Source organism: Mustelus asterias, chromosome 2 (genome assembly GCF_964213995.1).
Source record: "Mustelus asterias chromosome 2, sMusAst1.hap1.1, whole genome shotgun sequence".
Lineage (NCBI taxonomy): Eukaryota > Metazoa > Chordata > Chondrichthyes > Carcharhiniformes > Triakidae > Mustelus > Mustelus asterias.
The window spans coordinates 97,474,337-97,502,300 of record NC_135802.1 but is presented as its reverse complement, the minus strand read 5'-3'; positions in this window follow the sequence as shown (position 1 = coordinate 97,502,300).

Sequence of the window (27,964 nt, the reverse complement as noted above, 5' to 3'; positions counted from 1 at the left end):
TATATGAAAGCCTATAGAAGGGCTTCTGAAATGCCACTGATAAGAAAAATGAACAAATTGCGAGTGCTGCCTAAAGCCCAAAATTGTCAGTCAATGGAGCAAGCTATCTGCAATCAGTTGCTTTAAAGTGTAGGACAAAGAAAACAGAGGTACAAAAGTACCATGGTTTTGGGATACAAGGAGAAGTGGCTAGATGGTTGGTGAACTGGCTTGGCCATAGGAGACAGAGGGTAGCGGTCGAAGGGTCTTTTTCCGGCTGGAGGACTGTGACCTGTGGTGTTCCGCAGGGCTCTGTACTGGGACCTCTGCTATTTGTGATATATATAAATGATTTGGAAGAAGGTGTAACTGGTGTTATCAGCAAGTTTGCAGATGACACAAAGATGGCTGGACTTGCGGATAGCGATGAGCATTGCCGGGCAATACAGCAGGATATAGATAGGCTGGAAAATTGGGCGGAGAGGTGGCAGATGGAATTTAATCCAGATAAATGCGAAGTGATGCATTTTGGAAGAAATAATGTAGGGAGGAGTTATACAATAAATGGCAGAGCCATCAAGAGTATAGTAACACAGAGGGAGCTAGGTGTGCAAGTTCACAAATCCTTGAAGGTGGCAACACAGGTGGAGAAGGTGGTGAAGAAGGCATATGGCATGCTTTCCTTTATAGGACGGGGTATAGAGTATAAAAGCTGGAGTCTGATGATGCAGCTTTATAGAACGCTGGTTAGGCCACTTTTGAAGTACTGCGTCCAGTTCTGGTCGCCGCACTACCAGAAGGACGTGGAGGCGTTAGAGAGAGTGCAGAGAAGGTTTACCAGGATGTTGCCTGGTATGGAGGGTCTTAGCTATGAGGAGAGATTGGGTAAACTGGGGTTGTTCTCCCTGGAAAGACGGAGAATGAGGGGAGATCTAATAGAGGTGTACAAGATTATGAAGGGGATAGATAGGGTGAACGGTGGGAAGCTTTTTCCCAGATCAGAAGTGACAATCACACGGGGCCACAGGCTCAAGGTGAGAGGGGCGAAGTATAACTCAGATATTAGAGGGATGTTTTTTCCGCAGAGGGTGGTGGGGGCCTGGAATGCGCTGCCAAGTAGGGTGGTGGAGGAAGACACGCTGACATCATTAAGACCTACCTGGATAGTCACATGAGCAGGTTGGGACTGGAGGGATACAAACGATTGGTCTAGTTGGACCAAGGAGCGGCACAGGCTTGGAGGGCCGAAGGGCCTGTTTCCTGTGCTGTACTGTTCTTTGTTCTTTTGTTCCTTTAATTCCAAGGTTGGATTCTCCCTCCAGCATCCATGGTTTAGACTCTAACATCATTCACGTGGATTAGGCTCCCTAAAAGTGGCAGTGCCTCACCCCAAAATCTTCTGCAGCAGCACCTTGACAGCAGCAGAGAAAGTGGCCAAGAATTTAAAAGGGCCACTTTTAGGAGATCAGCTACTTTGTCAACAACAGTAGAGATTGAGGCCCACACAAGTGGTGAGGGTCAGTGTCTCTACAAACCCCTTTCCATCTATTGGGCAACTTCTCAGGCCTACTTCAACTTTCCACATGGTGACCCTGGGTAATAAGAGAAAATACTAAGAAAATCAATTGGAAACCTGGGTTGGGACTTTCCAACCGCACACGCCATAAGATCGAAAACTCCCGCCCAAGCCCAACGGACCTTTAAGTGGTCTGTCAAATTTTCTGTCTTGCCGGCTACGATTCCCGCAGTGGGCAGGGCTGGGCATTTTCGGCTCTGCTCCCTGTACCACTTGCATGCTGTAGGCAAGAAAGGAGTAGCTGATAGCCATCCAGATGAGGACAGGGTACATTGTTGCCGAGGCGTTGCTGGGCCTTGCCATCAGAATTTTCCCCTTTTGCTGCTTTTGGGTAACTGAACAAATTATCAGTCTGGACTCTCAGATTTATAACATTCGCTGTGAATGCAGTGTACAACATATGAATATATCGGGGCTGTAAATATGTGGCGATTCTGAAAGATGCCAGAGTAACATGGGGAGAAATTTGCTAATATGGCCAAACTCCAGGCCTAAATGTAGATTTCCCAGGTCCCAGATTGTTCAGGAATTCCCACTTAACCTTGTAAGCCTCCACCCACCCTTCCAATGCAGATATGGGATGGGGGTGGTGAACCAGGGCAATTCTGAATATTTCAATTCCTGTCCTTGAGGCCTACCCTGGACACATGCGCCAGTTAACCTGCAACCGCTGCCAGTGGAGTTCCTGAAAATGAACATTTGGAAGATCAGTGACTTAAAGCAGCAGATGCACACAAGCTTTTCCATGGAGGAGAGGAATGACCTCCCCATACTTCTCCCCTGACTGCAACCTTCATCCCTATCCTACCTCTTCACTGGACTTCCTGGAAGGAGGGATATCTCAAATGTGTCACAGCCTGAAGAAGCCAGGCATTCCTCAGACCCTGTGACTAAGTAATGCAAGTTTTGTACGATCAATAAATATGGTTGGAATCTTACAGAACCAACTTTTAGTTTGCAGGCAATTTATTTATACCCCAACAATCAGCTCAGTGAGGTTTAAAGAAGCAAAAGTTTGCTCATTATATTAATATATGCAAGGACTGTTGATGATATTACTGTTCCATTTTCCTTCACAACAATGTCACCAGGTTAATGAAGCTTTTTAAATTTTCTTCCACCCACCAACAGCAGTAAGCTGACTCGATAGAATCATTTAGGTGTACAGGAACAATGAGTCAAAAAAAACAACGAAAGTGTCTTTAATTTGTATTCTATTATCCTGGTAACCCCATAATACATTAATAATGGGGTTGTATAATTGACAATCAAGACAATCAAGCTCCATCAATCTGTCTATAACAGGCCATGACATGAGGCCAGGAAAATGGCCAGTAGTGGGAAACTTTTGGCACTTTGGTGTCAGCCATACTCCATTGATGAGACATCCTCTGAAGAGAACAAAAAGGTGAGAAGGGAGAGGAGGTCAGGTCCACAGGCATAGTCTCAGACAGCGACCAGTGGGAAGCATGGCAAAGCCACAGCAATGCAGGGCCAGCAGAAAGTGCAAGGCAGAAGGGTCCGCAGAAGACGCTGTTATCCTACAGCAAGAGTCTACAGACAATGCTCCAGCTACATTTATATAGACGATCTGGAGGAGGGGACTGAGTGTAGGGTAACAAAGTTTGCAGACGACACAAAGATAAATGGAAAAGTGAATCGTGTGGAGGGCGTAGAAGGTCTGCAGAGAGATTTGGAGAGTCTGAGTGAGTGGGCGAGGATCTGGCAGATGGAGTATAATGTTAACAAATGCGAGGTTATTCATTTTGGGAGAAATAATAGCAAATTGGATTATTATCTAAATGGAAAGAAATTACAACATGCTACTGTGCAGAGGGACCTGGGGGTCCTTGTGCAAGAGATGCAAAAACCCTGTCTGCAGGTGCAACAGGTGATCAAGAAGGCAAATGGGATGTTGGCCTATATCACAAGGGGGATAGAATATAAAAGCAGAGATGTCTTGCTGCATCTGTACAGGGCATTGGTGAGGCCGCAGCTGGAATACTGTGTGCAGTATTGGTCCCCTTATTTGCGGAAGGATATATTGGCCTTGGAGGGAGTGCAGAAAAGGTTCACCAGGTTGATACCAGAGATGAGGGGTGTTGATTATGAAGAGAGACTGAGCAGATTGGGTTTGTATTCGTTGGAATTTAGATGGCTGAGGGGGGATCTTATAGAGACCTATAAGATAATGAAGGGGCTGGATAGGGTAGAGATGGAGAGATTCTTTCCACTTAGAAAGGAAGCTAGAACTAGAGGGCACAGCCTCATAATAAAGGGGGGTCAGTTTAGGACAGAGTTGAGGAGAAACTTCTTCTCTCAGAGGGTGGTGAATCTCTGGAATTCTCTGCCCACTGAAGTGGTGGAGGCTACCTCGTTGAATATGTTAAAATCACGGATAGATGGATTCCTGATCGGTAAGGGAATTAGGGGTTATAGGGATCAGGCGGGTAAGTGGAACTGATCCACTTCAGATCAGCCATGATCTTATTGAATGGTGGGGCAGGCTCGAGGGGCTAGATGGCCTACTCCTGCTCCTATTTCTTATGTTCTTATGTTCTTATACCTTGGCATGTCTGAGGTCCAGTGCTCCGCCTCTTTAGGGAAACTGTAACCTCTAGGTGCCAGATGATTGGGCTGGAGATTACCTCAAACTGCATGGGTGGCCACCCATTGGACCCAGCACCTGACAAGCTCTTGGCCCGCCCGGACCAAATAACCAATGAAATCTGCCTTTCACTCTTTGCGGGATTTAATTGGCCAACCAACATGCAATCACGTTCCCAACCCGAGTTGCCCAGGTGTGGATCCTCCGCTTCTAAATCCTCTGATCACGTGAGTCGAAGAGGTGCAAAATTCATGCCCTGGTGTTACTGCCCAGTTAATATCTTCCTTGCCAAAGAGCTACTTGTTAGCCTACTGAAATCACTCTGCGCTATCACTGGCATGTTTGTTTGCAATTGTAATTTTCATTTCAGATGTTTCCTTCCACATAATTTTAGAAGTAATAAGACTATCCCCAGACAGGTTTGTTATCTTTCATTAAGATCTCTTCAATTACTGACAACTTCAGAAAGGCTTAATCCACATGTCCTATGAGAGTGTTCATGGTGAGTCAGTTTGCAGTTTATAGTTATCAGGTTGTTGATTCCAGGAAGGGATAACACCAGAACTAATAAAGTGATTGAATAAATTAAATTTTATTAAAACACAATCTCGGTGTTTTTACTGCTGTTTTGAGGATTGAATTCTGCAGCACTGTCAATTTACTCTCTAAATTCGTGACTTTTATATATTTGTTTAATTACACATTTAATTTTAGACCATACCATTGTTAAAACTAAGAATACGCATCAAGGTCGTATGCAAGCTGTGGTAACTAGAAGCAGTTGTCAGTAAACAAATGTAAACAATATAATCACTGACAGTGGAATGTGTATCCATGAAAATATAACCATGATCTATACATAGGAAGTGATTGTCGGAAGTGCAGGAGTTCGCACCAGTGTGGCTACAGGCATGGTGTGTAATAGCTGCTTAAGATCTTACAGTAAACCATTTAAGTTACAGTCCTGATGCATTATCAATCAAGCAAAGACTAGTTTGTATGCAAGAACAAATAGGCTTTTATTAGCAAAAGACTTGGAGCACACCCATGCTGATGAACTGGTCCAGAGACTGAGGCAGGGGGTGGGGAGCAGTCACCTTTATACCTGGATCAGGGGGGGAGGAGTCCCAGGCCTGGCCGGCAGGAGCATTACCAGGCATGTCACACACACACAGAGGCAATAAGCTAACAGTGGTTTACCACATTCACCCCCTGCTTTTAAAAAAGAGTCCGGCGGGGGTGAGGTGGGTAGAACAATATTTACAGAATTACAAATTTACAAATTTAGTGTCTCTGGGGGCTTGATTTGCCGCTGCGACTGCCGTAGTGCCAGTTGTGGTGTCGGTTCCGGTGGCCGCGGTGTTGGTTCAGGCGCCAGGCCGTAGTCGCTCGAGTCATCTGCAGTCCCTTCCGATTGTCGGGTGCGTGGTGGCAGCTCCTGGGGCTCAGGTGTGCTGTATACGGGGGTTGGGGGTGTGGGGTTGTGGGTCGTAGTGGTCCCTGGGGCACCTGCGGGTGCCAGGTCTCGAATAGAGACCGTGTTCTCCCACCCGTCGGGGTACGCTACATAGGCGTATTGGGGTTGGCGTGGAGGAGCTGGACCCTTTCGACCAGGGGGTCTGACTTATGGGTCCTCACGTGCTTCCGGAGCAGGACAGGGCCTGGGGACGTCAGCCACGACGGCAGTGAGGTCCCCGAGGAGCACTTTCTGGGGAAAACAAACATTCTTTCATGAGGGGTAGCATTGGTAGCTGTGCAAAGGAGTGATCTAAGCGAGTGTAGTGCATCAGGGAGGACCTCTTGCCAGCGGGTGACTGGTAGACCTTTAGATCTCAGAGCTAGTAAAACGGCCTTCCAGACTGTCGTATTCTCCCTCTCTACAAAAACGGTTGATGAAGGAAGGGCCGTGGATGTCGTCTATATGGATTTCAGTAAGGCATTTGACAAAGTCCCACATGGCAGGTTGGTTAAGAAGGTTAAGGCTCATGGGATACAAGGAGAAGTGGCTAGATGGGTGGAGAACTGGCTTGGCCATAGGAGACAGAGGGTAGTGGTCGAACGGTCTTTTTCCGGCTGGAGGTCTGTGACCAGTGGTGTTCCGCAGGGCTCTGTACTGGGACCTCTGCTATTTGTGATATATATAAATGATTTGGAAGAAGGTGTAACTGGTGTAATCAGCAAGTTTGCGGATGACATGAAGATGGCTGGAATTGCGGATAGCGAAGAGCATTGTCGGGCAATACAGCAGGATATAGATAGGCTGGAAAATTGGGCGGAGAGGTGGCAGATGGAGTTTAATCCGGATAAATGCGAAGTGATGCATTTTGGAAGAAATAATGTAGGGAGGAGTTATACAATAAATGGCAGAGTCATCAGGAGTATAGAAACACAGAGGGACCTAGGTGTGCAAGTCCACAAATCCTTGAAGGTGGCAACACAGGTGGAGAAGGTGGTGAAGAAGGCGTATGGTATGCTTGCCTTTATAGGACGGGGTATAGAGTATAAAAGCTGGAGTCTGATGATACAGCTGTATAGAACGCTGGTTAGGCCACATTTGGAGTACTGCGTCCAGTTCTGGTCGCCGCACTACCAGAAGGACGTGGAGGCATTGGAGAGAGTGCAGAGAAGGTTTACCAGGATGTTGCCTGGTTGTCTTAGCTATGAGGAGAGATTGGGTAGACTGGGGTTGTTCTCCTTGGAAAGACGGAGAATGAGGGGAGATCTAATAGAGGTGTACAAGATTATGAAGGGTATAGATAGGGTGAACAGTGGGAAGCTTTTTCCCAGGTCGGAGGTGACGATCACGAGGGGTCACGGGCTCAAGCTGAGAGGGGCGAAGTATAACTCAGACATCAGAGGGACGTTTTTTACACAGAGGGTGGTGGGGGCCTGGAATGCGCTGCCAGGTAGGGTGGTGGAGGCAGGCACGCTGACATCGTTTAAGACTTACCTGGATAGTCACATGAGCAGCCTGGGAATGGAGGGATACAAACGATTGGTCTAGTTGGACCAAGGAGCGGCACAGGCTTGGAGGGCCAAAGGGCCTGTTTCCTGTGCTGTACTGTTCTTTGTTCTTGTTCTTTGTACCTGTCCGTTCCCCCCGGGGTTGTAGCTGGTGGTCCTGCTCGAGGCTATGCCTTTGGAGAGCAGGTACTGTCGCAGCTCATCACTCATAAAGGAGGATCCCCGGTCGCTATGGATATAGCTAGGGAAACCGAACAGGGTGAAGAGGCTGTGCAGGGCCCTGACAACCGTGGCCGAGGTCATATCCGGGCAGGGAATAGCGAAGGGGAAACGTGAATATTCGTCAATGACGTTGAGGAAGTATATGTTGCGGTCAGAAGAGGGGAGGGGGCCCTTGAAGTCGACGCTTAGGCATTCAAAAGAACGGGTGGCCTTTATGAGGTATGCTCTGTCTGATTGATAGAAGTGCGGCTTGCACTCTGCACAGACCTGGCAGTGTCTCTTCCTCAATGGAGTAGGGCAGGTTACGGGCTTTAATGAAGTGAAAAAACCTGGTGACCCCCGGGTGGCAGAGGTCATTGTGGAGAGTCTGCAATTGGTCTATTTGTGCGTTGGCACATATTCCCTGGGACCGGGCGTCTGGGAGCTCATTGAGCTTCCCAGGCTGGTATAAGATGTCGTAATTGTAGGTGGAAAGCTCGATTCTACACCTCAATATTTTATCATTTTTGATCTTGCCCAGCTGCGTGTTATTAAACATGAGTGCAACTGACCGTTGGTCCGTGAGTAGGGTGAATCATTTACCAGCTAAGTAGTGGCGCCAGTGCCATACAGCTTCCACTACGGCTTGGGCCTCCTTTTCGACAGAGGAGTGTCGAATTTCAGGGCCTTGGAGGGTTCGTGAGAAGAAGGCCACGGGTCTGCCCGTCTGGTTAAGGGTGGCGGCTAGGGTGAAGTCAGACGCATCGCTCTCCACCTGGAACGGGATGGATTCGTCTACAGCGTGCATCGTGGCCTTCGCGATGTCTGCTTTGATGCGGTCAAAGGCCAGGCGGGCCTCTGCCGTCAAGGGAAAAGAGATGGATTTAATGAGCGGACGGGCTTTATCCGCATAATTGGGGACCCACTGGGCGTAATACGAGAAGAAACCCAGGCATCTCCTCAGTGCTTTGAGGCTGGTGGGGAGTCGGAGTTCCAGGAGGGGACGCATGCAGTCAGGATCGGGACCAATGACCCCGTTTTCCACAACACAACCAAGGATGGCGAGGCGGTGTGTGCGGAATACGCACTTCTCCTTATTATAGGTCAGATTTAGGAGTGTGGCGGTGTGGAGGAATTTGTGGAGGTTGGCGTCGTGGTCCTGCTGATCATGGCCGCAGATGGTGACGTTATCCAGGTACGGGAAGGTGGCCCGCAGCCCGTTCTGGTCTACCATTCGGTCCATCTCACGCTGGAAAACCGAGACACCGTTGGTGACGCCGAAGGGGGCCCTAAGGAAGCGATAGAGGCGGCCATCCGCCTTGAAGGCAGTATATTGGCGGTCTTCCGGGCGGATAGGGAGCTGGTGGTATGCAGATTTTAAGTCGATGGTGGAGAACACCAGATATTGCGCAATCTGATTAACCATATCAGATATGCGGGGAAGGGGGTACGCGTCCAGCTGCGTGTATCGGTTAATGGTCTGACTGTAGTCAATGACCATGCGATGTTTCTCCCCAGGCTTAACAACTACTACTTGGGCTCTCCAGGGGCTGGTACTGGCCTCGATGATCCCCTCCCCTAGGAGCCATTGTACTTTGAACCTGATAAAAGCCCTGTCTCCAGCACTGTACCGTCTGCTCTTGGTGGCGATGGGCTTGCAGTCGGGGGTGAGATTTTCAAACAGTGAGGGAGGGGCGACTTTAAGAGTCGAGAGGCTGCAGGTGGTGCGCGGTGGGCGATCTAAGAACCGCTGATTGCAATCGGAGAGTGGGGGAAAAGGCCCGTTATACTCCATGGTGATGGTCTTAAGGTGACACAGGAAATCTAGCTCCACAAGTGCGGCAGCGCAGAGTTGTGGCAGCACGAGGAGCCTGAAATTTTTGTACACTGTGCCCCGTACAGTCAGGGTCGCCATGCAGTACCCGAGGACATCCACCAAGTGGGACTTTGAAGCCATGGAGATCGTTTGCTTCACTGGCAGTACCGAAAAGGCATAGCGACTCACTGTGTTAGGGTGAATAAAGCTCTCCGTACTCCCACAGTCAAATAAACAGTTTGTAGTGCGACTGTTTACCTCGATGTCCATCATGGACCTGGCGAGTTGGTGAGGCCTGGATTGGTCCAGCGTAACCGAAGCCACCATTGGATTTTGCGACGTGGCTGACGGCGTCCAAGATGGCGGCCCGCATGGTTCACACGTGGCTGATGGTGTCCAAGATGGCGGCCCGCACGGTTCACACGCGGCTGAGGGTGTCCAAGATGGCGGCCCGCATGGCTCACACGCGGCTGATGGCGTCCAAGATGGCAGCCCCCGCGGGTCGCATGCAGTGCCACTGGGCTTGGAGGTCGATTTCGCCCTGCATACCTTCACGTAATGGGCCTTCTTTCCACACCCGGAGCAGATTGCATCCTTCGCCGGGCAGCGTTGTCGAGGGTGTTTCCCCAGGCCGCAGAAGTAGCACTTCGGGCCTCCGGAGACTGCCGCAGCGGTCGGGTCATTGGTGGGACATGGCGTGGCATAGGCCTGCGGCCCTCCCGAGTACAGAGGTGGCGGCGACCGGGGTGTCCATGATGTGCCCCCGTGGTCGGGGGTGTAGGCCTCGAGATTACGAAAGGCCACCTCTAACGAGTCGGCAAGCGCCACAGTCTTTTGTAGGTCCAGCCCACCCTGTTCCAGCAGTCGTTGTCGGATATAGTTTGACCTGATACCCATGACATAGGCATCTCTGATTAAGTCCTCAGTGTTTTGGGCGGCTGTTACGGCCTTGCAGTTGCAGGCCCTGCCAAGTGCTCGCAACGCACGCAGGAATTGATCGCCCGATACTCCTGGCTGTTGTCTGCGAGTAGCCAGAAGATGTCTGGCATAGATTTCATTAGACTGTTTGCTGTACTGGCCTTTTAAAAGTTCGATCGCATCCTTGTAAGTTTCAGCGTCTCTAATCATCGAGAATACTTGATCGCTTACCCGGGCGTTGAGCACGTGGAGCTTCTCGGTTTCGGTCCGAACGACGGAGGTGGAGGCGGTGAGGAAAGTTTCGAAACAGCGCAGCCAGTGATCGAAGCTGTTAGAGGCTCCTACGGCTTCAGGATCCAATTCGAGTCTATCGGGCTTTAGTATCTGCTCCATCCCAAAACTTTTGCTAATAAAATTGATGCACTGTCAATCAAGCAAAGACTAGTTTGTATGCTAGAACAAATAGGCTTTTATTAGCAAAAGACTTGGAGCACACCCATGCTGATGAACTTGTCCAGAGACTGAGGCAGGGGGGTGGGGAGCAGTCACCTTTATACCTGGACCAGGGGAGGAGGAGTCCCAGGCCGGGCCGGCAGGGGCGTGTCCAGGCATGTCACACACACACAGGCAATAAGCTTAACAGTGGTTTACCACAAGTCCTTTGTCACCACTGCTACACAATTTAACTGGAGCATCACTGCATTCAACAAACTCAAGCAGGCACTCTCAGCCCCTCCAGTGTTACAATACTTCAATGTCCGAGCACTTGTTCTCTTATCAGCCGATGCCTCTCAGCACGGGTTTGGAGCAGTGTGCATCCAGAATGGCAGACAAGTGGCTTTTGCATCAAGGACTCTCACTGACATTGAAACTTGATATGTCCAGATTGAGAAGAAACTCCTTGCCCTTGTCTCCATCTGTCAGAAATTCCATGATTTCATCTATGGCCATCGAAACTGATCACCAGCCGTTCATTACCATCCTTAAAAAGCCCCTCCATACTGCATCACCACATCTACAGTAGATGATACTTAAGCTCCAAGGCATAATCTCAGGGTGATCTACAAGTGTGGTAAGGAGCTATACTTCACCGATGCCCTTTTCAGGGCTTACCTCCCCACCACTGAGCATGCAGGTCTCGAGGAGAACATTGATATTATGATGATTCAATTCTGTCATCATGCAGAACTGATGAACTCAAAACTTGCCTACAAACCAATCACACACAGGCAGCTGTATGACGTCATCATGAAAGGATGACCTGTGACATCAGAAGGGCTTCCCCACGAGCTCCGCGCCTTTTATGCCATGAGAGAGGAGTTAACTGTACAAGATGGAGAGATACTGCCTGGCCAGAGGTTCCTCATCCCCATCTCTCTGCAGAAATACTATACCCAACAATTCCACCAAGCACACCCGGGGGTGGAAGCAACAAAGTGTAGGGTAAAGGAAACATGTACTGGCCCTCAATGTACGGTGACATAAAGAGGGAGGAGTCCAGGTGTGCATCATGCAACGTGCTCAGGCCTCACCAAACAAAGAAACATTGAACTTTCCCGAGGTCCCAGACCGACCGGGGTCACTCACTGTGTCAGATATATTTGAGTGAAACGGGAGGCAGCATTTTGTCCTTGTTGATACATTCTCAGGATGGTATGAAGTTGATTATTTGCCTGATATGAAGAGCGCCACAGTAATTGGAAAGCTGAAGAAACACTTTGCTGCACATGGCATTTCCACAAAGACTAAAATGGACAATGTCCGGCTGTTTGTCTCCAGGAAGTTCAAGGAGTTTGCACACATATGGGACTTTGAACATATTACAAACAGCCCCCTATACCCATAACCAAATGGTTTGGTGGAGTGTGCAGTATGTTTAGCAAAGTACTACCTGGAAAAATGCCTCCGTGACAACACAGACTTCTACGCTGCACTACTTTTTCTGCGTAATCTGTCAAGAGAAGGTCTGCCCTTGCCCGCACAGAGAATATTCTCCAGATGCACCAGAACCATGAACCCTGTTGCCAAGGCCATGGTGTAACCCAGAGTGGAAACAAACGTGTGGGAAGTCCTCATGAAATAGTGACAAAGAGAGAAAAGATACTATGACCGTAATACCCGCAACCTCTGCACTCTGGAACCAGGATGTGGAGATGCCGGCGTTGGACTGGGGTAAACACAGTAAGAGTTTTAACAACACCAGGTTAAAGTCCAACAGGTTTATTTGGTAGCAAATGCCATTAGCTTTCAGAGCCCTGCTTCTTCGTCAGATGGAGTGGATATCTGCAGATCCAAAGATGTCCAAAGATGTGCCGGTTAGGTTGTTTAGTCATGCTGAATTGCTCCTTAGTGTCAGGGGTACATCTGGGTAAATATTAGGGGGTTACGGGGATAAGGCGTGGGTGGAATTGTTGTCAGCACAATGGGCTGAATGGCCTCCTTCTGCACTGTAGGGATTCCATGATTCTATTCTATGATTCTAAATGGGGGACATGCACTGGGTGCTGGATTCTCCTTTTCTGGATAGATTTCCAATTGGAACAGATTTTCTCCCTGCCTCTAACTTTCCCTGGGTTAGGGATCATTTGGTATGCATAATGGGACTTTTAGTGTTTTCTTTCCATCGAGAGCTACTAGTACAGAGAAAAGAATGCCAAGGTTGGGAAACTGTAATTGGGATGTCACTACCAGAAAAGGAGGGAGCATAAGACCATAAGACATAGGAGCAAAATTAGGCCACTCAGCCCATCGAGTCTGCTCTGCCATTCAATCATGGCTGATATTTTTCTCATCTCCATTCTCCTGCCTTTTCCCCATAACCCCTGATCCCCTTATTAATCAAGAACCTATCCATCTCTGTCTTAAAGACACACAATGACCTGGCCTCCACAGCCTTCTGCGGCAAAGAGTTCCACAGATTCACTACTCTCCGGCTGAAGAAATTCCTCCTCATCTCTGTTTTAAAGGATCGTCCCTTTAGCCTGAGGTTGTGCCCTCTGGTTCTAGTTTTTCCTACTAGCGGAAACATCCTCTCCATGTCCACTCTATCCAGGCCTCGCAGTATCCTGTAAGTTTCAATAAGATCCCCCTCATCCTTCTAAACCCCAACGAGTACAGACCCAGAGTCCTCAACCATTCCTCATATGGCAAGCTCTTTTTCCAGGGATCACTCTTGTGAACCTCCTCTGAACCCTTTCCAAGGCCAGCACATCTTTCCTTAGATATGGGGCCCAGAACTGCTCACAATACTCCAAATGGGGTCTGACCAGAGCCTTATACAGCCTCAGAAGTACATCCCTGCTCTTGTATTCTAAACCTCTCGACATGAATGCTAACATGGCATTTGCCTTCCTAACTGCCGACTGAATCTGCATGTTAACCTTAAGAGAATCTTGAACAATGATTCCCAAGTCCCTTTGTGTTTCTGATTTCCTAAGCATTTCCCCATTTAGAAAATAGTCTGTGCCTCCATTCCTCCTTAGTGCATAACCTCACACCTTTCCACATTGTATTCCATCTTCCACTTCTTTGCCCACTCTCCTAACCTGTCCAAGTCCTTCTGTAGCCCTCCTGCTTCCTCAATTCCACCTGTCCCTCTATATATCTTTGTATCATCTGCAATATATAAAGAAGTGGAAGGAGGGATGCAGACTGCATTGGAGGTCCCACTGAAAGCCTTGGCTGAGACTAGGTGCAGGCCTGAGCTGGAGAGAGAGATGGCCTCTGTTGTCTTACTTACTTTATAGGTGTAATGGAAAATCTACATTAACAATATCATTCTTTTTAAATTTAATGTTCACAAATCCTTCTTTATAGCTGTTCAAAACACTGCACTATTTTTAGCAAACCCATTGCTACAGAAAGGAATAGATATCTTTGAGTGATTACAAGGCAGTAATCTGATCCAGGAGTTCAAGTAATGTCAATAATCAGGAGAGCAGTTTCTAAATGTCATCTGAATCACTTAATAAAGATATTGTCCTGCCCATGCTCTCCATGACATTGATGCATGGATTTTTTCATACAGCAGGATTAACTAATGAGATATTAATTGAAAAATAATTTACAGTTTTGTTAGCAGGGAATTCCATGGCCATATCTGTCAAATTATCCTGTTTGTAGTAATATTATGCTAAGTGCCTCCAACCAATTTGCTTTGATCATAACCTTCATTTTGAGGTGATTATCTCACATTTCAATACTTCTTCATTAAATTAAGCCACCCCAATGATTTACCCCAAAGTTACTTCAATTTTTGGCTGAGACCTTTGATCGGGTATCATTCAGACATTGTATTATTAGCATGTAGCTGACTGCTGGTGGACTATCGTCATATTTGCTTCTAGGTTTGAACTAAACTGTGGGAAATCTACCAACGTGATAATGTCAGCTCACAAACTTGTAAATGAGAAATATCAGCAAAACAAAAGAACACACAAGTATAAGGGTAGGGGTGAGGCCTTTTGGCCTTTCGATCCTATTCCACTATTCAAATAGATCATGGATGATCTGATTGTGGCCTGAATTCCACTTTCCTAGCTGCACCTCCCCATACATTGAGTACATAGAGTTACCAAGACATCCTTAATGCAGAAATGCCTGTGCCAGCTGGGCAGTTTCGATAGTATAAAAGTTAAGTGTTGCTGTGACCTTGGCAGTCACAAGTAATACAATCCTGGCTGAGCTGTGATATCTGAGGTTTTTGCTTCATGAGATCACAGATCCATTCATCAAACTCCCCATGCCCCCTAGTTCTCGATTGCACCATGAGAGAAAACATCTCTCAGCATCTACCCTGTCAAACCCCTTCAGAATCTACGGTTCAATAAGATCAATTCTCAATCCTCTAAACTCCTGAGCATAGGCCTAGCCTGCACAACCTTTCTCATAAGACAATCCCCTCATCCCAGGGCTCATTCTAGTGAATGTGTAATTTTCAAAAAATAGCAAAACTGATTTGAGGAGAAACTTTTTTGCACAGTGAGTGGTTATGTTTTGGACTGCACTGCCTGAGATTGTGGTGGAGCTCGGTTCAATTGATGCATTCAAAAAAAAAATAGCCTGTTATCCAAAAAGGAAGAATATACAGGGTTACAGGGAGAAGGCAGGGCATTGATGCTAGCTGAGCTGTTCAGGAGAGCTAGTGCAGACATGATGGGCCAAATGGCCTCTTTCTCACTGCAACAGTTCTGTGATTCTGTCACACTCCAGTTATCATTACTGTATTACCTTGTACTGTATTACCTTGCATTGTCATTTTTTTTTAGCTTTTCAAATCTCCCCTCACAGAAATCCTCCACCCCACTATTTAGCGCCAGTATTCTGATCCCAGTATGGTGCAGTTTAAGGCCGTTCCACGGCTACAGCTTTCTCTTTCCTCAGTACCGGTCCCAGTGTCCCATGAACTGAAGCCCATTTTTCCCACACTAATCTTTCATCTATTCACTCAATGCTCTGGGGATATAGGTTCAAATTTCCCCATGGCAGCTGGTGGAATTTGAATTCAATTAATTGAAAAATTTAGAATCGAAAGCTCGTCTCAATAATGGTGACCATGACAACTATCATAGATTGTTGGAAAAACTCATTTGGTCCACCAAGTCCCTTAAGGAAGGGAATCTGGCATCCTTATCCAGTCTGGCCTACATGTGACTCCAGAGTTACAGCAATGTGGTTGACTCTTAACTGACTTCTGAAGTGGCCTAAGAAGCCACTCAGTTCAAGGGCAAATAGGGATGGGCAATGAATACTGGCATTTCCGGTGACACCCTTATCCCAGAGAAGGAAGAATAAAGAAACCTGGTTCAGTGAAGAGTGCTGGAGGGCATGGCAAGAGCAAGGTATATCTAGGTATACCTAAAAATGAGGTCCAAATCTGGTGAAGCTACAACACAGGCCTAAATGCATGCCAACCAGCAGTGATAGACAGTGCTAAGTGATTCTACAACCAACACATCAGATCAAAGCCCTGCAGTCCTGTCATGTCCAGTTGTGAATGTTGGTGGACAATTAAAAAACTAACTGGAGGAACAGGTTCCATAAACATCCCCATTCTCAGTGACAGGGTCGGCCAGCATGTCAGTGCAAAACACAAAGCTAAGGCATTTGCGACCATCTTCAATTGGAAGTGCCTCATGGATAATTGATCTCAGCCTTCTTGAGGTTTCCAGCATCACAGATGCCAGTCTCCAATCAATTCAATTCTATCAGCCCGGACAATATCCTGGCTGTAGCACTGAAGATGTGCTCCGGAAATAGCTTCACACCTAGCCAAACTGTTCTTGTGCAGTTCCAATGCAAAAAGCTACCTACAATGTGGAAAGTTACCCAAGTATGTCATACCTACAAAGAACAGATCAAATGCATTTCAGCTATTCACTGCCTCAGTGTACACTCAATCATCTGCATTGTGATAGAAAGTGTCATTGACAGTGCTATCAAGTGGCACTTACTCAGCAATAACCTGCTTACTTAGGGTTTTGCCAATGTCATTCAACTCCAGACCTCGTTGCAGCCTTGATCCAAATATAGAACAAAGAGTTGAATTCAAGAGATGCAGTGAGAGTGATTGCCCTTGACTTCAAGGCAACATTTGACTAATTGCAGCATTAAGGAGCCCTAGCAAAACTGAAATAAATGGGAATTTTGGGGAAAACACTTTCAGTGGTTAGAATCATACCTAGTACAAAGGAAGATTTTTTTAAAAATTCATTCATGGGACATGGGCGTCGCTGGCTGTGCCAGCATTTATTGCCTATCCCTAGTGCCCTTGGAGGGCAGTTGAGAGTCAACCACATTGCTGTGGCTCGGGAGTCACATGTAGGCCAGACCAGGTAAGGACGGTAGATTTCCTTCCCTAAAGGACATTAGTGAACCAGATGGGCTTTTCTGACAATTGGCAATGGTTTCATGGTCATCAGTAGATTCTTAATTCCAGATTTTTAAAATTGAATTCAAATTCCTCCATCTGCCATGGCGGGATTTAAACCCGGGTTCCAAGATCTTTAGCTGAGTTTCTGAATTAATAGTCTAGCGATAATATCACTAGGCCATCGCCTTCCCTGTTGTTGGAAGCCAATCATCTCAGTCCTCAGATATCACTGCAGTTCCTCAGGGTAATGTTTTAGGCCTAACCATCTCCAGCTGTTTCATAAATGACCTTCCCTCCAACATAAAATCAGAAATGGGGATGTTTGCTGATGATTTCACAGCATCCAGCACCATTCAGAACTTCTCAGATACTGAAGCAGTCTGTGCCAATTAGCAGAAAGACCAGGACAACATTAATGCTTGAGCATATAGATGGCAAATAACCTTCATGCCACTTAAGTGCAGAACAATGATCAATTCCAATAAGGGAGAATCTAACCATCTGCCTTTGATATCCAGCATCATAACTGTTACTAAATTCCCCACCATTAACATCCTTGTGGGGGGTGGGGGAGGGGGCTTACTATTGAGCAGAAACTTAACTGCACTGACCATAAGTACTCTGCTCATTGAAGCTCAGGTTAGTTTTTAATACAATGCTTAAATACTGAACAGGTCAGGGGCTAGGAATTCTCTGGCAAATTACTTACCTCCTGATCCCCCCCAAAGATTGTTCACCATCTGCAAGGCATAAGTCAGGAGTATGATGGGATACTCCCCACTTGCCTGGATAAGTGTAGCTCCAACAACACTCAGGAAACTCAACAACATCCAGGACAAAGCAGTCAGTTCGTTCAGCATCCCATCCATTGCTTTAAATATTCACTCCCTCCACCACTGATGCACAATGGCAATAGTGTGTACCATCTGCAAGATGCACTGCAGAAATTCGCTAAGGCTCCTTTAACAATACCTTCCAAACCCTAGACCTCTACCACTTAGAAGATCAAGGTCAGCAGATGCATAGGAAAAGAACCATCTCCAAGTTCCCCTCCAAATCACACATCATCCTGCCATAGAACTGTCGCTGAGATAAAATCCTTGAATACCCTTCCTGACACACTGTGGGTGTACCTGTGTCACATGGACTGCAACAGTTCAATAAGGCGGCTCACCATCACTTCTCAAAGCCAATTAGGAATAGGAAATAAATACTGGCTTTGTCAGTGCTATTCACATCCCATAAACGAATAAAAGTTGATAAATATTGAGAATGTGACACAAGTGTTACATATTAAAATATTCATCCTATTGCTTACCCTTAGTGACTATTCTAAAAATCCTGATGCTCCAATGAAGTGCAACCTCAAGTGGAAGCTAGAGGTGAGGTGGATGGCTGCTGAGAATTTGAAGAGGGCAGTTCAGATGTCCTCAAGATGCTGTGAACTGTGATGGTGCCCCCAGGACTGCACCATCTCAGCATGGGCTTCAGCAGTCTGGGACATCTGGCTGCAGGAGAACTGGTGGAGAATGGAGCAGCAATATTGGTATCCAGAGAGGGGCCAGTAGGCTCCATCATTCCCAGGCCACTAATTCAGGACGCTTGTTTAGATCACTGAGTGATCCGGTGCAGGACAGGTCTCTGGTTATCAAAGACACTCACAACGTCCCTCTCAAGCGAAAAGCCCATAGGGACCATGGCAGCTGCCTGAGTGTCCATTGCAATAGTTTACCATGTCATGCAAGTTGCTGTGACTACATTGGAAACTGCAACTTCAGTCATCAGATGTTGCTCAATGTTGGTCCCTGGTTGGAATTGACCAGCTTCTCCTCACTGGAAAGGATGAGTTTCCGGTTCTGCGTCAGGTCATGGGCTGAAGTGGAGGTGCACTTCCCCATCGCCCTAGCCCATCAGTTTACAGGCTGACTCTCCCTTTCTGCAAGCACTTGTTTTGCTAGACTCACCAGCCCTTTTCTGAACTTAACCTTTGGAGGTTCTCACTGACTCCATACAACTAGGATGTGATCTTGCAGGTGCAAGGATTGGGTCAAGACCCTTGACCTGATAAGGTAGTAGCGGCAGTGTCCCAACTATTACCAGAAGTTTCCCTTGTGAGGATGTCGGTCCTACTATATTTTCTAGGTTACGTCTGGTGCCAGATTGTGAATGAGTGTTTTGGTTGGTGTGTTTGTCTGCGAGTGGGATGCCTCACATAGTTGAAGAGCTATGAGATGTCTCTGAGACATCAAGGATACAGTAGTGTGAACTGTGTGAATGACAATGTGTAGTTGGATAAAGAGTGTTTAGGTTGTGAGACTGGTGACAGTTATTGAGCGATGTGTTGTGAGCTGGAATTTTACCTCGTCCATTCATGACTAGTCGTTAAATTTATTGCGGCACTGCAGACATGTTGTGGGGCCAGGACTCCTGGCTGTCAACTCCCAAAGGATCTCCTCACATATGCACCTTATTAGCTGTCTCTCAGGCCTCTTTCCTGACTGTGGTTACAGGATATCCCTCCTCCTCCTCCTCCTCCTGGCAGACAGCACATACAGTTCTAAGACACATGCTTCTTATTAATGCTCGAGTGTGAAATTAGGTGTCAATTTTAATGCCTGCTAGCATGTTGAAATCATGATAATTGTCAATTAGCCCCAAAATCCAGACTTTCAAACAACAATTTATTAGCACAGCACCCATTTAGCACCCGTTGTCACCCAATCTCCAAAATAACCCCAGAGAGTTACTTTTCTCGGTTCAGGGAAGTTCCACAAGTGTTGATGGGTGAAGTGTCACAAAAAGGAGAGAAAATCTGTGGCTGTGCCTTGAAGGAGAAGTGAAAATATCTTCTCTTGGATGACTCAGTCATGCTCTCTGAAAGTTATCCTTTTATTTGTATCTCCTGCTGCCCCTTCACAGATCAGCACTGCCTGGAACTGTGGGAAAGACAGAAACCTTGTCGGGATTTCCAGGGAAGCGGTACTCTGACCCACTGGCTAGAAAGTTGGGGAAACCTCTTCCGGCTTCAGGAACCCTGGCAGGGTTACAGACTCTTTTTAAGAATCAAAAAACCATCTACAAAAGACAGGGGTGACAGCCCTTGATGGGGCAAGCCCTTATTAATATTGTATTTTAATAATAAAACTCTTGATCAATAAAATAAACGAATGAATGGGGGTGACAGCCCCGGATGGGACACTGGCTGGATTTTATTTATTTTTTAAGAAAGACATTTGAATCCAATTTAGATTAGGATTGCATTGGTTGTTTGCACGGTAGGAACGAATCCCTCCTGCCATCTCTCCCGCTCTCTTGCCCCTGCAGGGAAGAGTAATCTGTGGCTGCTAGTGTACCAGTGATGGTGTAACCCTTCACAGGCTCCGCTTGGTCCTTCTCCAGTGTCTCCTCTTGGACATGTACTTATTTTGTTGCCGGTTTTCATGCGGATCCACTGTGGAATCGGCCGGTTCTGCTTCATCTTCTTAGCGAGGAATCGCTTCATCCTGAAGGTTTTGTGGGATGGCATGGCCGCACGTCCACTCCAGCAGGAGGGATTCGTTCCTCCGGTGGGGAGGAGGGATCGCCCGCAGAGTGGCGGCGGACCCCCCTGCCCCCTCCCTCCCCACCGATCGGCCGCAGACTGGCAGCGGAACCCCCCCGACCAGAGGATGATCGTCAGAGAGCCGCTCTCTCCACTTTCTGCTTTTTTTTTCTTTCGCGCCCGGGCGCGCTCTGTCAGATTTTTTTCGAACTGCGCATGCGCAGCTCAGAGCTCCGATCGGTCCGCCAGCGCTAAGCCCCGCCCACAGCGCGAATCAGACCGGAGCCGGCAAAACGCATACGGGCGCGCTAGAAAGAGGATCCCAGGCGTGGATCTATTTGACGCCCGGGTTCGGCACTTAGACTCAAAATGGTAAAATCAGGCCCTTTGGGTAATAATGGGGGAAGTGGTGGAAGGAATCCCAAACTGATTATCAGTCCATTGAACCATGTCAAGAGCTCCTTCCACGGGCAACAAGTCCTGGCGCGGACTCAAACCCAGAGCATTACCATTGTGTCACAAGGCCTCCTACAAATATTTGGTGCGAGATTACTTGACAGCATCCGAATATGCAAAATATGTTCCTGGAGCCAATGTACATGAAAGCCTCAGCCCTGGGTGGAATCAGTTAGCACTTGAATGTGCTAAAGGATTCGCCACAGAGACAACTGTACCAGAAGGATTTTATGGGTGTGAGGTAATTCACTGCCTAGCATCGGGCCTCCAGGCGGCTTTAGGGACAACAGCCTGCCCCCAAAAGCTGTCAGCCACTGGGAAGGATGGCAGGTCTTCAGCCCCAGTATTAGCAGCAGGAATGGTGGCCATTGCTTGGACTGTATCCAGACCAAAGCAGCATCTTGGATAGAACCTAGAGTTAAAGTACGGGGTTTGGAGTCACTAGGGCTTGTCAGGTAGGCACTAATGTAGTGAGGGTGGATGGTTGACGAAGGCAAGAGGAAAGGTTTCCACAGGCAACACGCTTGCCACTGGGGAGGGCTCTCCAATTGCTATGGAGTGCATGATTAGGATGCGCCCTCCCCTTCACACCTGAACCCCCACTGAGCCCACAAGTGATGACAGGAAGAGACCCTTAATTTGGCCATTTTGGGGCCTCAATTAGCCTTTTGACGAGAAGGCCAACTGCCACTTCTCTGCCACTGATAAATGTCATCAGCGATGGGAAGTCAATGGACATACCCCCTCCCTGCCCTCCCCACCCCCGTCACCCCACATGACTATGACTGCGACACCCCCCCCCCCCCCCCCGTCCTCGTAGCTCGCATGCAAAGTGTACGTTCTCTCAAGTGCAGTAGAACCTTACACAAATTGTGTCAGAAAACTGGCCCAAGAGTGTTATTACAATACGATAGTCAATGCTAAAACCCAAATACCTGCACCACACATACGAATTCATTTGTGTTTGCCATGGTTTAAGCAGTTAATTGAGATTAGTGCTTCGTAGCTCTAAACCTCTGCAGTTAAAAGTCTTTACTTGCATATGTAATGAATTTACAACTCCAGTGAAGAGCATATTGAAGAACCCAGCTGATACCTGATGTTTTAGTTACATCATAAATTATTGTCATAGGTTGGACATTTCAATGGTACAGATGGTTTTCTGAGGGGATGAAGTAGGAGAACATCTGCTACCTGTAGAACACATGTTAAATATAAATGAAATCCTCCATAGAGCTGTCTTGACATCACATCATGTTCTACCCTTCAGTCTGGCTCGGCAGGAGTGCAATCAATAAAATCTGTATTCCAGTGCTGCTTTTAAAATCAACATCCTGCACAGCCTGCTGAAAGCACTGTACTTCATTTAAATTCCATTACCAAGCAATTATAATACTCCTCCTTCCATTCATCATCACAGAAATCTCATTCCTTTGTTCAGACGCGCCTGTGTTAACTATGCCAATTTAATCTGCTTCAGAAGGAAGCTGTGTCAACTCAAAGCTGATTACATTAGACATGCTTTACAGTTATTGTCCATTTTCATCTCTGTAACCTCTTCCACCCCTTCAGTCCCCACTCCTCCTGATCTCTCCACTCCTCTGAAAGTCCTTCTGACTAATTGAAACACTGAATAATTGGACTATTCTAGACCAGGAATATTTAGGTTTGGAACCGTCACCCTGCGTTGAGTTTGCTGAACCCAACTAGGATGGCAACCAGCATACTACAATCATCCTCAGCAAACTTGGGATAGGAAGCGAAAACCAGTTGGGATTCCTAATTCTGATCATTATTCAGTGACCCCCCTCTTGGGAATTAGTCTGTTGGGTTAGGATAGAGATTGTTGGAATGGCTTCAGCAGTTGAATATTCCAACAGTACATAATGTGAAGATTTTTAACATGAGAGAATGATTTGCGTTCATTGATCTGTACTTCATGCAAGAAGACAAAAATAATCTCCAGCTACAAAGTTTTTAATGTCCTTCCTATTCCTATTTTTGCAATGACACAATTGCTAACAATCAAATTTTTTCCAGTCGGAAATATGGGCAGATCAGTGGCCAGGATTCAATGGAGCCTCAGGAAGTAAGCTGAGAGGATGGGGGGCGGGGTGGAGGGCAGGTGAAAGGGGGGTGTGGTCCAAAATGGGATGACAGATGGTGGAGATGGAGGATTGGGGAGGGAGGGGGCTGTGGGGAGGGGGTAGGTGGGTGCACCCGCTGTCTTCCTGCTGTTGCTGGCATTTATGAGTGGCAAACAATGCGGCAGATGGCCCCTTCGCCAAAATAGCTCATTGAGGTCCTTAAGTGGCCCAATGAAGGACCTCTTCCTATTACCAGTTGTGGGCAAAGTGGGGGCAAAGTGACGAGGGGGAATCCTAATCAGGCACTCTGTGCCCATTGGACAGCCTTCCCCAATGGGAACCCTCCTTCCTTTCTTTGCCAACCATCCACCTCCACTTTATTACAGCCTACCTGACAGCCCCTGGTAACCCAAACCCCCACGCTTTAATTCTAGCATGCTTTCCATGACGCTGCTTTGACCTGGGGGCAGAGTTTTGTCCCTAAAGGCCCAATGCTAGGCAGTGAATTACCTGACGCCCGTAAAATCCTTCTGGTATGGTGGTCTCTGTGGTAGAATCCTTTAGCACATTCAGGTGCTAACCAATAGGTTGGTGCTTCGATTCCACCCAGAGCTGAGGCTTTCATGTACATTGGCTCCAGCAATATATTTTGCATACTCTGACACAGGTAAGTAATCTCGCACCCAAATATTTGTAGGAGGTCTTGTGATGCAGTGGTAACATCCCTAACGCTCTGGGTTCGAGTCCAACGCCAGGACTTGTTGGTGGAAAGAGCTCTTAACATGGTTCAATGGGCTGATAATCAGTTTGGGATTCCTTCCACCACTTCCCCCATTATTACCCAAAGGGTGAAAAACAGTCTGGGTGTGAAGATTTGCTAAAAGAAATGTGGCTTGAAAGATAGAGATTTCATGTCATGGCAGGACTCTGAGTAATATCACCTCTGAATGGCAAATAGTGAGTGAGTGACTTGTGTACAAGCATGCAAACAACCAATGCAATCCAGATCTAAAGTAGGCTCAAGTTTCTTTCTTTAAAAAATAAATAAAATCCAGACAGTGCTCCATCATTAGTTTTATTGATTAACAGTTTTATTATTAAAAGACAATATAAATAAGGGGTTACCCCACCAGGGGCTCTCACCCCTGTCTTTTGGTTAATTTTATGGATCACTTGTTTGATTCTTAAGAATAGAGTCTGTAATCCTGCCAGGGCTCCTGGTGTCGGAAGAGGTTTTCTCGACTTTCCGACCAGTTGGTCGGACCACCGCTTCCCTAGAAATCCCGACAAGGTTTCTGTCTTCCCCACAGTTCCAGGCAGTGCTGATCTGTGAAGAGGCAGCAGGAGATGCAAATAAAAAGATAACTTTCAGAGAACATAACTGAGTTATCCAAGAACAGATATTTTCACTCCTCCTTCAAGGCACAGACACAGATTTTCTCTCCTTTTTGTGTCACTTCACCCAGCAACACTTGTAGAACTTCCCTGAACCGAAGAAAGTAACTCTCTGGAGTTATTTTGGAGATGGGGTGACAACGGGTGCTAAATGGGTGCTGTGCTAATAATAAATTGTTTGAAAGTCTGGATTTAGCATGCAATTTTGGGACTAATTGATAATGATCACGATTTCAGCATGCTAGAAGGCATTAAAATTGATGCCTCATTTCACACTCCAGCACTGGTAAGAAGCAAGTGTCTGAGAATGAATCTATCTTGACGTCAACTTGAGGATTCAGCATCATAGAAACTAATCTTCAGCCAACTCAATTCACAAAGTGATATCAAAAATGGCCAAATGCATTAGATACAGAAAAGACAATGGGGTCCAGCAACATCCCACCTATCGCGTTGGACACTTGTTCTCCAGAACTAGTTTCACCTCTGCCAAGTTATTCCAGACAACTGCAACAGTAATATCAAAGCTGAAAGTTACCCAGGTATGGCCAGTCTGCAAACTGCAAAACAAATCCAATCTAATTACCGTAGAGTCAACTTTCAATCATCTGTAAAGTAATGGAAGGGATGACTGACAGTGCTATCAGGTGGCACTTACTCAACAATAATCTGCTTGCCAAAGCTCAGTTTGGGTTTTGGTGTGGACCACATGGACCATGACTTCAGACTTCATTGCAACCTTGGTTTAAACATGGACTGTAGAGCTGATCTTCAGAGACGCAATGAGAATGACTGTCATTAACAACCTTCCCTCCATCATGTGAATCTTCACTCAGGATTGCAAAGCATTCGATCCATTCTCAACTCATTAGATAATGATAGGGCTATGCAAGCATTCAGCAAGTCAGGCTTGGGCTGATAAGCAGCACATAACATTCATAAAACACAAGTGCCAAGCAATGACCACCTCCGGCAAGAGACCACCTCCCCTTGACATTCAATGTCATTACCGTCATCAAGATCCTAGATATCACCATTTTCCAGAAGCTTAAATGGATCAGTCACGCAAATATTGTGGCTACAAAAGGGTGTCAGAAGATAGATATTCTGCAGTGATTGGCTTACCTCCAGGCTCCCCACAAAATACAAATCGGTGTCATTGTATACTGTCAACATGCCTCCTACAAAGCTCAAGAAGCTCAACGCCACTCAGATTTAAACAAGCAAATTGATTGGCACTTCATCTACCACCTTAAACTTTCACACCCTTTGTCACCGATATACAGGGGCTGAGGTATATACCCTCAACAAGACAGCAACCTTTCTTCAACAGCACCTTTTAAATCTGGGACTTTCACCATCTAGAAGAACAAGAGGAGAGCTACCGGGGAACACTGCCACCTGCAAATTCCCCTCCAAGCCCCACACCACTTTGACGTGGAATTATATCACCGTTCCTTCACTGTCAGTAGATCAAAATCTTGAAACACCCTCCCTAGCAGCACTACGAGTGCACCTACACCACATGGACTGCAGCGGTTCAAAAAGGCAGCTCACCTTTTGAAGCTGACTTCTCAAGGACAATTAAGAATGCGCGATAATTGCTGGTTATGCTAATAATGCCCACATACTGTGAATGAATAAAAAAAAGTGTATTTGCCTTAACTTCAATCTTTAAAGAAATATGTATAACAAACCTAGGTATGATAGTATCATTTACATAATTAATTAGTATTGCATTACAATACAATAAAGTACACGGCAATTAGAATTACTTTTACAAATGAATATTTTCCTGTGCCCACGTGTGCACATTTCTAATTTCTGGCATGTTAATCAGAATAGTTATTCTAATTATAATGTATGAGATGCAAATGAGGGGCGTACTTGACTAAAACATGAGCATCTGTGCTCTCTAGTGTATAACAGAATAATAGTGGGCAAAAGCAATAGACGCAGGATCAGAAATTATAGCTTGTGGATGGAGGAAAACATCAAAAGAAATCTTTGGTACAGAAAAAGCAGACACCCAAATAAAGGAAGCATATATAGTATTGGAAATTAAACCACTTTAAATTTGGGTAATTGTAACAATGTTACACAATTTTGAATTCTCATGGGTTGTCCTGATGTAGTCCAATCTGCACTTTTGTTTGTAAACCATCAACTCACATTCCAGATATTCACAGTGAATTTGATGCAAAGTGAGCTTTGTGGATGTTCAAGCAGGATATGACTGTTTTTCCACGGTTAATCCAAATTTCATATACGCTGTGAGCTCTTGGCATCTATTCAATTTCATGCCAAGTGTGACACTGAGAAAGCTACCAAGGTGGGACAGGCCAACAATACCACAGATCAGATTATCAGCATGCGGCCCAGTTTTGGCTGTCAATCTGATAATCATTTATTGCTGCACCATGAAAAGGTATCAGAGAATCTTAAAGCTCTTTAATCATTTACCATTCGTGCCCACACTCCTCGAGACACCATTCAAACCTCAACTTACAATTGAAATCCTTAATGCCACTCCATATTATAAGGTTTCACATCCCAAATCAATGTTAATAAAACTAGCTGCCTGAGACATGGTCAAGCATTTATTGATGTGCAGGATAGGCTGTCATTTGGGCACATGTCCATCACCATGTATGTTTTTATGTCACCTGGATCACTGCATATGAGGTCCAGGCGGCCTTTCAGTAGATATGTAAAATTGAACATTGGACTGGATGTCAATGTGCAGACAGACGGGGGTGGGCATTGGGGGTTCAGGTACCGAATGCAGGTGGGAACCTCAGAAGTAAATGTAGCATGCCTGTCAGTAACTTTTTAACCAAGTCACTTCATTAATATTTCATTATTAATTTCTCATTCTCCTTCTTCAAGCTTTTATTCTCCTGATTCAGTTCTTCACTGAACTTGTTCTTATGTTCTAGTTGCTTCTTCATGGAGTTCAGATGTGACGGTTTCCCTTGTCTTATTAATTTCTCCTTCTTAATTTCATTTTGTAAATTTGCAACTTTTTTTCAAGTTTGCTGTCAGTCATTTCATCTTTTCGTTTTAATGTCTTCTCTAGAGCTTTAATTCATTTTGCTGATTCCTTTTTACATTCAATAGTTCCTAGATTCTTTTAAAGTCTTTCATTTCTGCGTTTCTTCCAAGGTGAGTTCATTATGTTCTTACTGGATATATACATTTCACAAATAGAACCTTCATTTCTATTTGTCTTAACTTCAGCTAAACTCCTTTTTGGCTTCATTGTTGGTCGGGTCTGTCTCTGATGAAGCGTTGACTTGTTTCCACTCTGAAATTCTCTCTTTGTCCTTCATTTGGTCATTTGGTGTCTTTCAGTGCCATGTCTGTGATCTTTTGGTGTGCTCCTTCTGTGGTCTTTCATTGCCCTCCTGAGGTCTTCTGTTGCCTCCTCTTTGATCTTCCATTTCCTCTTCCTTGAGGTCATCATTACTTACGGACCTTTTTTTGAAAGTTGTCCTCTATCTGGGGTCTCTTCCAATTTTCCTGTCCATTGTTCTTTGTTTCATCCTGTGG